Source organism: Tachypleus tridentatus, chromosome 1 (genome assembly GCF_004210375.1).
Source record: "Tachypleus tridentatus isolate NWPU-2018 chromosome 1, ASM421037v1, whole genome shotgun sequence".
NCBI classification, from domain to species: domain Eukaryota; kingdom Metazoa; phylum Arthropoda; class Merostomata; order Xiphosura; family Limulidae; genus Tachypleus; species Tachypleus tridentatus.
In genome coordinates, this window is record NC_134825.1 from 166,189,230 (window position 1) to 166,202,172 (window position 12,943).

Here is a 12,943-nt window from a genome sequence, read left to right on the forward strand (position 1 = left end):
TAACAACCATTCTAATACACACAGTTTTATTTAATACACAAATATGATATACCTTACTAACAACTATTCATTTGTCTAATACACAAATATGATATACCTTACTAACAACCGTTCATTTGTCTAATACACACAATATGATATACCTTACTAACAACCATTCATTTATCTAATACACAAATATGATATACCTTACTAACAACTATTCATTTGTCTAATACACACGATATGATACACCTTACTAACAGCCGTTCATTTGTATAATGCACACAATATGATATACCTTACTAACAACCATTCATTTATTTAATACACAAATATGATATACCTACTAACAACTATTCATTTGTCTAATACACACGATATGATACACCTCACTAACAGCCGTTCATTTGTATAATGCACACAATATGATATACCTTACTAACAACCATTCATTTGTATGATACACACGATATGATACATCTTACTAACAACCATTCATTTGTCTAATACACAAATATGATATACCTTACTAACAACCATTCATTTGTCTAATACACACAATATGATATACCTTACTAACAGCCGTTCATTTGTCTAATACACAAATATGATATACCTTACTAACAGCCGTTCATTTGTCTGAATACACACGATATGATATACCTTACTAACAACTATTCATTTGTCTAATACACACAATATGATATACCTTACTAACAGCCGTTCATTTGTATAATGCACACGATATGATATACCTTACTAACAACCATTCATTTATTTAATACACAAATATGATATACCTTACTAACAACTATTCATTTGTCTAATACACACGATATGATATACCTTACTAACAGCCGTTCATTTGTATAATGCACACAATATGATATACCTTACTAACAACCATTCATTTATCTAATACACAAATATGATATACCTTACTAACAGCCGTTCATTTGTATAATGCACACGATATGATATACCTTACTAACAACCATTCATTTATCTAATACACAAATATGATATACCTTACTAACAACTATTCATTTGTCTAATACACACATATGATATACCTTACTAACAGCCGTTCATTTGTTTAATGTATGATATACCTTACTAACAGCCGTTCATTTGCTTAATACACAAATATGATATACCTTACTAACAACCATTCATTTGTCTAATACACACGATATGATACACCTTACTAACAACCATTCTAATACACACACTATGATACACCTTACTAACAACCATTCTAATACACACAATATGATATACCTTACTAACAACCATTCTAATACACACAATATGATACACCTTACTAACAGTTGTTCATTTGTCTAATACACACAAGCAATAAATTGTTGAATGTGCAGAGTGTTTATGTGCTACTGACCAAAACACAAATTACCCCCTAATGATGAATAAGCGTAAACACTTAGCAACATGCACACTTAACAACAGCAACAGGTAAAGTTACCAAGCCTAATGTTTTATTTTTTGTGCCATTAACCTTACACCTTTACAACTAATAAAGGACAGCAACATGATCCGTGCACATGTTTATAAACAACGCAACATTTGAATGCTAAACGTATTGTGATGTTTGCCAACGATACACACATTGTGGATATGTTTGTTTGTCATTAAAGGGATTGAGACGTGGCTCGGAAATGTAAAACACCAGATTATTAAAATTACTGGGCCTAAATGACACTGGTCTTCAAACCCTTTTTATATGCATTTACAGAGAAGGCTAACACTAGCCTTGTGTGTGGGATTGATAAAACAAAAGCACTGAGCACTGAAGCACCTCATGGAAGTTGATTGTAGCCCCTTAGCACAGTGCGGAAAATCAACTGAGCGTGCGTTGGAAAATAACATCCACTATCAGAAATCTTCTGGTGCAGATATATATCAGAGGAGGATATTCGTTCATGGCAGAATTACTCTTTATGAGTGAAAAGTCGGAAGATCTAAGATGTCTCGCGCCTAAGGAGAACTCATTAATAACTCTTTTAACAGCTCTTGTCCAGAAACGAACTCACAGAACAAAGTTGCACATACATTCTGTGTTTTACTAACTTTGTATTTTCCAGCAAAATTAGGGAAACCTTCAAACAAATTTTATTTTACATTAAAAAAGTTACAGTATTCACACAGACACAACTGTCTCGATATTAGATCGCATACAAGTGCCTCCTGTTGTTACGATATTAGGGCAAATACAAGTGCCTACTGTTCTTACGATATAAGAGCGCTTACAAGTGCCTCTTGTTGTTACGATACTAGAACGCATACAAGTGCCTACTGTTCTTATGATATTAGAAGAGATACAAGTGCCTTCTGTTGCTGTTATAATCGGACATATTTGACTGGCAGCGTTTTCAACTAGCAAAATTTCCTTCGAAGGAATGAATACAGATGTCTAATAAATAAAACACAAGAACTAGGTTTGTACTAACGCCAGCCCAAAGTTACGTGATTGGCGTCACTAAATGGATGTACTTGGATGTCGTGTGCTATTGTTCTGAGTAGCTGATGTTAACTGTGGTGAAACACGTTACCATGTTAACATGGCTTCTAAATTATTATTTTTGATATTCCCCTCTAACAGTTTATAGTTCCGACCTCCTGACTCGCACCGCTAAGAACCGGGCTTCGATACTCGTGGTAGAAAGAGCACAGATAGCCAACCGTCTGGTTTTGTGCTTCATTCTGAACAATCAATCAAAACTTTATAACTTCTTCATACGAACTAATCTGATATCAACATAATTCTGACGTAAGTGGCTGATATTTTAACACACAGTATTCCAGGCGTCAACACGGCGTCATTAACTTCTTACGTCCATGATCTTCAGACACTAAAATTTGAAAACGTTTTCGAAAGAAGAACGAACAAGGCATGATTGGCAGTTACAGAACCACTGTGCCTCATTAGATATATTATTTTCGCTTTTCCTGGCTGTTATTATTTTATCACTCTGCAGTGTGAGCGTAGACCATGGATTTACGGCTAAATTAAGCATCCTAAGCTGACTGAATCTCATAATGTATTTTTTGTTTGTTTTTTAATTTCGCGCAAAGCTACACGAGAGCTATCTGCGTTAGCCGTCCCTAATTTAGAAATGAAAGACTAAAGGGAAGGTAACTAGTTATCACCACCCACCACCAACACTCAGGTTACTCTTTTACCAAAGTGATAATGGGATTGACCATACCGTTATACCGCCTCAACGGCTGAAAGGGCGAGCATGTTTGGTGCGACGGGGAATTCAAAATCGTTTTATTAACGAAAATATCAATAATAGCGGAAGGACATAACTAATGGAACAAGGCACTTTAATCATTATAACTAATATAGATCGATGGTTATATTGAAATAACAAACTATATGTTGTAGCACAAGTAGAACTTAAATCAATACAAATAGTATTCTTTAATCAGGAGTTAATACTGATCATACATAGCACTGAAACATGTCATATTTAATGCGAAATTTCCCATGACAAAAATTAATACGAATGGAGAATTTCTAAAGACACCGAAGGAGATTGATTTACACTGACAGGAGGGTTAAGAGGTTGTGAAGACACTAAATAAGATTGATTTACAGTAACAGGAGGATTGAAAGGTTGTGAAGACACTGAAGAAGATTGTTTTACAGTGACAGGAGGGTTGAGAGGTTGTGAAGACATTAAATAAGATTGACTTACAGTGAAAGGAGAATTGAGAGGTTGTATGGACACTGATGAAGATTGATTTACAGTGACAGGAGGGTTGAGAGGTTGTGAAGACACTAAAGAAGATTGATATACACTGACAGGAGGGTTGAGAGGTTGTATGGACACTGATGAAGATTGATTTACACTGACAGGAGGGTTGAGAGGTTGTATGGACACTGATGAAGATTGATTTACAGTGACAGGAGGGCTGAGAGGTTGGGAGGACACTGTAGAAGATTGATTTACACTGACAGAAGGGTTGAAAGGTTGTGAAGACACTAAAGAAGATTGATTTACACTGACAGAAGGGTTGAGAGGTTGTATGGACACTGATGAAGATTGATTTACAGTGACAGGAGGGTTGAGAGGTTGTGAAGACACTGAAGAAGATTGATTTACAGTGACAGGAAAGTTGAGAGGTTGTATGAACGCTGAAGAAAATTGATTTACAGTGAGAGGAGGATTGAGAGGTTGTATGGACACTGAAGAAAATTGATTTACAGTGAGAGGAGGATTGAGAGGTTGTATGGACACTAAAGAAGATTGATTTCTGGTGACAGGAGGGTTGAGAGGTTGTGAAGACACTGAAGAAGATTGATTTACAGTGACAGGAGGGTTGAGATATTGTAAAAACACTGAAGAAAATTGATTTACAGTGACAGGAGGGTTGAGAGATTGTGAGGACTCTGAAAAAGATTGATTTACAGTGACAGGAGGGTTGAGAGGTTGTGAGGGCACTGAATAAGATTGTTTTACAGTGATAGGAGGGTTGAGAGGTTGTATGGACACTGATGAAAATTGATTTACAGTGACAGGAGGGTTGAGAGGTTGGGAGGACACTGTAGAAGATTGATTTACAGTGACAGGAGGGTTGAGAGGTTGTGAAGACACTGTAGAAGATTGATTTACAGTGACAGGAGGGTTGAGAGGTTGTATGGACACTGATGAAGATTGATTTCCGGTGAAAGGAGAATTGAGAGGTTGTATGAACGCTGAAGAAAATTGATTTACAGTGACAGGAAGGTTGAAAGGTTCTATGAACACTGAATAAAATTGATTTACAGTGACAGGAGGGTTGAGATATTGTAAAAACACTGAAGAAAATTGATTTACAGTGACAGGAGGGTTGAGAGATTGTGAGGACTCTGAAGAAGATTGATTTACAGTGACAGGAGGGTTGAGAGGTTGTGAGGGCACTGAAGAAGATTGATTTACAGTGACAGGAGGGTTGAGAGGTTGGGAGGACACTGAAGAAGTTTGATTTACAGTGACAGGAGGGTTGAGAGGTTGGGAGGACACTGAAGAAGATTGATTTACAGTGACAGGAGGGTTGAGAGGTTGGGAGGACACTGAAGAAGATGAACATATATGTTATATATATATATGTTATTTGTCACTAGCGTGAACGTTCTATCATTACTTTAGATATATATGTTATTTGTCACTAACGTGAACGTTCAATCATTAATGTAGATATATATGTTATTTGTCACTATCGTGAACGTTCAATCATTACTGTAGATATAAACTATTTATTATACTCTTAGACCACTCATATCGTCTACGAAGAAAATAAATACTTTAAGTTACATAAACTGATGTGACAATTCGTGATCTGCGTCTCAATGTTATTTGTTTTATTCTTATAGGTGGTTCTACATTAACTGAATGTTAGATGTATTGAGACTTAAAATAATTTTTAATAAAAAGTTGTACCAGATTCTGAAGTAATATATCGAGAATATTAGTATTCATCTGTATACCAATCGAGTATGTTATTCGAACATACATGTTTGTACATGTACACCACTAAGTCGATATTATCTCTACATTATCTGATTTGAATAAATAAATAAAATGTTTTGAAATATCGTTTGTTTCTATTCCAACATGGCTGGCGACCTACAATTTTAGAGATGTTATCAGTATCTGGCAAGACCTCTAGTTGTTTTAGAAATAAGTGTAATTACTGTCACGTGATTCCTATTCCCACGACAATTTGGCATGTCACGTGGTTTGGTTTGGTTTATTCTGAATTTCACTAAAACCCACAAGAGGGCTAGCTGCGCTAGTTGTTCCTAATTTAGCGGTTTAAGACTAGAGGGAAGACAGCTGGTATCACCACCGACAGCCAACTCCTGGGCTACTCTTTTACCAACAAGTAGTGGGATTGGCCGTCATATTCTATAACGCCCCCACGGCCGAAAGGGCGAGCATGTTTGATGCGACGAGTATTCGAACCCGCGACCGTCAGATTACGAGTCGAACCCCTTAACCCACCTGGCCATACCGGGCTATAGGGTGTAGATACCTGCAGTGGGCAGATCACAGTTTTGTACTTAACACCACAATAACATGATACAAATCAGTGCAAGTCTTTGGATTTACAACACTAAAACCAGGGTTTCGATTCCCATCGGAGGACACAGCAGATAGACCGATGTGATTTTGCTATAAGAAAACACACACACACATCTTGTTGCTTTTCCATTATTAAGCAGTTTTGTAAAGAATGAATAAAACCTTGTTCACAGGCTAGAAGATAAAGCGTTGTACATAGATTAGAAGATAAAGCATTGTACATAGATTAGAAGATAAAGCATTGTATACAGGTTGAAAGATAAAATATTGTACACAGGTTAAAAGATAACACATTGTACATAGGTTAAAAGATAAAACATTGTACAGAGGTTAAAGATAAAACATTGTACACAGGTTAAAAGATAAAACATTGTACATAGGTTAAAAGATAAAACATTGTACACAGGTTAAAAGATAAAATAACAAAAAGATAAAACATTGTACATAGGTTAAAAGATAAAACATTGTACATAGGTTAAAAGATAAAACATTGTACACAGGTTAAAAGATAAAACATTGTACACAGGTTAAAAGATAAAACATTGTACATAGGTTAAAAGATAAAACATTGTACACAGGTTAAAAGATAACACATTGTACATAGGTTAAAAGATAAAACATTGTACACAGGTTAAAAGATAAAACATTGTACACAGGTTAAAAGATAACACATTGTACAGAGGTAAGAAGATAAAACATTGTACATAGGTTAAAAGGTAAAACATTGTACATAGGTTAAAAGATAACACATTGTACAGAGGTAAGAAGATAAAACATTGTACATAGGTTAAAAGGTAAAACATTGTACATAGGTTAAAAGATAAAACATTGTACACAGGTGAAAAGATAAAACATTGTACACAGGTTAAAAGATAAACCAAAGTAAACAGGTTAGCACGTCAAGCAATATTCGCATTTTCTTACATCAACCAACGTTAACAGACGAACAAGTAAATTGTTAGAAAATGTTTAAATCAGTGAAGGTTAACGTACAGTAACAATAAAATTGTTTAAGATAAGTATTTAAAAAAACTCCTATTTATTTTTATTTACTTATATTTTATGTTTACATATATGTGTGACACCTGGTGGTCTAGGTAAGTTTGAGAATTTTTTATGCTAAAAATTGGATACTGATATCCGTGGTTGGTGTTGTAAACCACAAACAAACAGGTATGTGTGTATTAATTAATACATGCACATTATATTTAATGGCATTCGGTAGAAAATGTTAGTCTGAACAACATTTACTTCAGAATATGTTATTTTATAACACCTTAAAAATCTAGCATCAGTAATAAACATTTTGCTGTCAAGTGGCTCAAAATTTTGTAAATAAAACCCAAGGTTTTAAAGTTTCTTAGGTGGACAAAATAATAATAATACGTTTTGTAAAAAAATTTGAAACCCTGGAAATAAATATAATATAAAACAATTGTTACTTATAACTTCCATTCGATGTTACATATTATGAATAAAATCTTGTCTTTGATGAAAATAGTTTACTTCTGAACTTAAATAATATGAAAAGTAAAGAATAATCGTATCACAGTCCTTAAACCTTACGTTAAAAGGTTTTTTAGATACGTCATTGTTCTGGATGCAAGTACACAGTGAAGCAATTAGAATAATTGAGGGCATTCGTTCACGAATTTAAATACCTGAACGAATTGTATTAGAATTACATTACAGCAGTGAAGTATAATATTAAATCATCATAACAAAACGGAATATTAAGATGTGATTTCTGTCCAACTTCTGAACGATAGATTTGATAAGAAAAAATATTTTAACGAACTTCTGATTTGTATTCTGTCACCTAGTGGCAGCAATTAGCATTAAACTTTATAAGTGCGAAATGAATTAACCATACGTTGTTTTAATACGAAATTAAATGTTACTAATCAGACCTGTAAAGCATACCAAAGAAAGGACGCACGTGAAATTATTTTCTAGGATTTAATACAATGGTCAGAGAACATTTAATGTTTCATGTTCACATAATATATAATAAAAAAAAAAAAAAAAACACACACCTTAATGATCTACCAAAGTCTGAAAAACTCATTAAAATGTTACTGTGTCCTCGGTTTTTCCAAACAACTCTGAATAAATCTTTACCTTTTATACTCTTTTACGACATTTATTGATAAGAGTCTGACTGAAAACAAACAAACTATTTTTTTTATTAACATATTTCTATTAATTGTGTAGAAATAATTCCTAAAGAACAATCTTACAGATCTAAATCCAGATGAAGTAGTTATTAGATTATTACTTTGTTGCAAATATAGTTTCAACATCATTTCTTTAGTGTGTTTCGTAAGCCTTACCTATAATAAATGAAATGCATGTTTCAGCATATCAAAGCATTATTATTCACTTGGCCCGGCATGGTCAGGTGGGAAAAGAAGTTTGACTCGTAATCTTAGGGTCGAGAGTTCGAATCTCAATCACACCAAACATGGTCGCACTTTCAGCAGTGCGGACGTAAAAATATGACGGTCAATCCTGCTATTCGTTGGTAAAATAGTAGCCCAAGAGTTGGCAGTGAGTGGTGATGATTAGCTGCCTTTCCTATAGTATTACACTCCTAAATTAGGAACGGCTAGCGCAGATAGTCCCTCGTGAAGCTTTGCACAAAATTACAAAAAACAAACAGTTTCTCACTTACTACTCAACAGTTGCGTATGCTTAGCTATAATGCGTGCAAACGGAGTTTGAATATCTTTTTTGCAACAAGCGCCATCTCTCGACAAGTGTAGTACCTTAATTTTGAATTAATAAATTTTGTCACACAGATCTGTTCCCACAAGTTACCTCTTTTAATTATAATAACTCCTAGCCAAAGTGTGATCAGTTACGAAAACCTTAAAAAAATCTGTACAACTGAATTTCATGATATCATTAGAGTTGTTTTTTTAATGAATGAAATAATTTACCAAATTTAACTTAAGTGATTAAACTGAGGTATCTAATAGTTAATATTTGCAAAACCACTTTAGTAACTAAATTATAACACATTAGAAAAGATGAAGATAAGTAATATATATATATACTGAGTCAGTCTAACAAGCTTATAGTTCTTAGCCATTGCATGTCTGTATGGCACTGTTTATGTACACTGGTAGGTTCATAAAGAACGTATGAATTCAAATCTTCTAATAATTAATTTGATTAGAGTAACTTAAGTTTAAAATTATGATGCAGATTAAATCTCAAGGCTCTATGTCCTTGTACGATGGAAATTAAACTTTTTATTCAAAGTTATGAACATGTAATTGTATTACATGAAGAAAAGTTTATGAAGAACAGGTAACTTTGTAGATTTCATCTTGTAATTTTAACCAATGTCATTGAACTAAATACTAAACAGTGTCAGCTGTAATGATTTAAAAATACAAATAAAAATCTATATTGATTAAAGTAATGATACGCTCAATTTCCGTGGGTTTTATCGTCTGCTGTGAATAATGGGCAGTGTGAGGATCGTTTTGACATGAACAACAGGTAAGACAATTACTGTAGTTTTAACAATAACGTCAACATAGCCTCTATTTTTCTGCTATTAATATTATAGCTGAAATTAAAAATTATAATCACAAAACGGTTAATAATTACATTGATAACAATGAAATTATTATGTGTTTTTTTATAGCAAAACCACAGGGAGGTACGTGAGGAGCCCACCGAGAAGAATCGAACCCCTGATATTAATGTTGTAAATCCGTAAACTTACGGCTGTATAACCGGAGAGGCGATATTTTACTTTTAATACCTGGTACAAAACAACATGGGGAGGTACTGGGATCGAACCGGGGGCCTTTCACCTACAAAGCAAACGCTTTTTTTTTAATTACCCTCATCAAAGACGAGAGGTAACAACCAATACATATTTAAATATATACGACAAAACGTACATACAGACCTTTGACTTTATCAAGAAATTTTCATTTTACAAAAACATTTTTACTCTTACATGAAAACAACAACAACAATATTGATTCATGGTAACGTAATTTGCATTTGATCTCCATTCAAATTTGCTACCCCTGTTTCCATATACCAAGCGCTAAACTTTTGTAGTTGGTCTTTAAGTTTAAATCTCAGCCAATGAAAATATATTTTATTCTTAAGTTTGGCTTTGTAATACGCAAAAAGATTTGGCTTTGATTTGCTATTTCCAATTAGTTTCCTGGATATTAATACGATTCATTTGACTAATGAGATTCCATAACACATAAGTGGTTGGAATAGGTTTTATATATTACAATATCCAGATATTAGGGTTAGTTTAAATTGTTTATCATCAACAGGCTTCTTTGTTAAATATTCAAAAAGAGTCTTAACATAAGTGACATCGCTTCTTCGCACTCAAGAGTTTCACTAAATTTGCTACAAAGACAACAAGCGTCATCATGAACTGGGGTCATATTTGTTAAAAGCCATTAGATTTTCTTTATACTTCGAATACACGTTCTTCCACATAGATCGCCATTGAGGAACATACCATTGAAAAGTGGATCCCAACCAAGTTTAACCCTATTCTTACTTGGGTGATTTTCACGATGTTTACAAATACATTTTAAGGAAATACTAGCGACATCTATTAACTTATTATTAACAAGGGCATAAATATTATGAGGTAATGCTTTCATAGGATTTGCGACAGAATACGTAAGGTTTCTTTGTTTGTTTGTTTTTTGGAATTTCGCACAAAGCTACACGAGGGCTATCTGTGCTAGCCGTCCCTAATTTAGCAGTGTAAGACAAGAGGGAAAGCAGCTAGTCATCACCACCCACCGCCAACTCTTGGGCTACTCTTTTACCAACGAATAGTGAGATTGACCGTCACATTATAACGCTCCCACGGCTGGGAGGGCGAACATGTTTGGCGCGACGGGATGCGAACCCGCGACCCTCAGATTACGAGTCGTACGCCTCAACACGCTTGGACATGCCGGGTCAAATTCACGACAATCCACGTAATTTTTACGTCATTTAACACGTTCCGGATTAGCCATCTATAAACTTGAAGAGAAGTAAATGTGTAAAAACCATTAAACGACACTTTTATTAATGATATCGGCATTAAATGGACGATGATTTATTTCTCTGTGTCAGTTCCACAGTAACAGTAGACACCCACGTAAGTAATCTTTTTTAATCTATAATCTTCCATTACATTACTGGCAAGAAGAATAGTTCATTATAGCACGGGTCTTGCTATTGTATTGTTAGTTCATATACGAATTTAAAATGGACTTCTTCACGAGCTTTCTTAGTATCTTCGTATATTTTCACTTGTGTATTTCTTTTTACCACTTCGGATCTTTTACCAGCTGGCGGTAAAGATGAGTTTAGTAGAATTAAATGATTGTGTTGTGTAAACTGGTCTTGACAATTACGTTAAGTGTTAAAAACCATTTGCTGCTTAACATATTTCTCCTCTCAAATTTGGCTCTATTCACTTTAATGGCGTTTACAGAAATGAAAAACACACCAAAATAAAATGAAAAATATCTTTTTGTACTTATGAACTGTATAAATATCGTGTTCACGAAATTCTTCGTAACATATACTGTAAAACATTTGAAAAAATCCTACTTAAAATGCTTGTAGGAAACACGAGAAACATACAAAGCGAAAGCAATTACAATCCTAGGTAAGACTGATCGGTATCTTTCATGCTTTTCTATAATAGGTTTTTTACCATTTGTAATTTTAAATACCGGATATGAGTTTATTCTCCTAAATCTCTTCCTAATGTATTATTGCTTGGAGAAGAAAAATAAAACATACAAAAATTTGGATTTTGAAGAACATACGTAAAACAACTGTAGGCTCCACCGAGATTTGAACTCGGATCGCAGGATTCAAAGTCCAGAGTGCTAACCATTACACCATGGAACCCATTAATTGTTTATTCTAATGCAAAGCAATTGTACTATATAAAACAGAGAAAATTAATCTACACCTTATGGATTACGAAACACTCAATATATTATTATTCAATAATTATGAACAATATATTGTTTCTTTTGGAATTTCGCACAAACCTACTCGAGGTCTATCTGCGCTAGCCGTCCCTAATTTTGCAGTAAAAGACTAGAGGAAAGGCAGCTAGTCATCACCACCCACCGCCAACTCTTGGGCTACTCTTTTACGAACGAATAGTGCAATTCACTATTACGCCACCAAGGCTAGGAGGGTGGAGCATATTTGGCGCGACGCGGATGCGAACCCGCGACCCTCAGACTACGAGTCGAATGTTTTAACCCACCTGGCAATGTCATGCTCTACAGAACGTTAAAGCTGATTTTCTTTAACAATATAAAATGAAACATATGAAAAAACGAATATTTCTTTCGCATTAACCACATCTGCCTTCTCATTGCAAATCTCCGAAATCTTAAAACTCTAGATTCCGTTTTAAATACCCGTGATGGGCAATTTTGTTGCTTTGTGTTTCATAGCGAACAATCAAATCAACAACATCTGCATACGTGCAACATTCCATCTCGAAACACATAGGTTGTTTCCTGACTTCACTCTCATAATTTGCAATTATTTCTTAAGCCTACGCCACTGCTGGAAGGTTCAATAAAATTAGAGAAACAAGAGTAAATACCACTTATGTTATTATCTAACATAAATTATATAAAGACAAAAGAGAGAACGTCCATTATATCAGTTTTTGTTGGTTTATATTTCTATATACAACAGATTCTTTCATTTTACGATCTAACAAACTGATGCCTCTACTGAGTACTTTACACGTAACTGGGCAATACGTCTTTTACATGTCACAATTCTCGTTGTCATTTATTGCACGTGTGCTTTGTCTATATCCTGCAAATATTCAATGA

At 34.3% G+C, this 12,943-nt stretch overlaps 1 non-coding gene across 1 annotated transcript; it reads right to left on the reverse strand.

Moving 5' to 3' along the window:
• Window positions 1-11,915: 11,915 nt before the first annotated feature.
• TRNAQ-UUG (transfer RNA glutamine (anticodon UUG)) lies at window positions 11,916-11,987 on the reverse strand. Its single transcript has one exon. It is a non-coding gene; the product is annotated as a tRNA-Gln (tRNA).
• Between the last annotated feature and the right edge of the window lie 956 nt (window positions 11,988-12,943).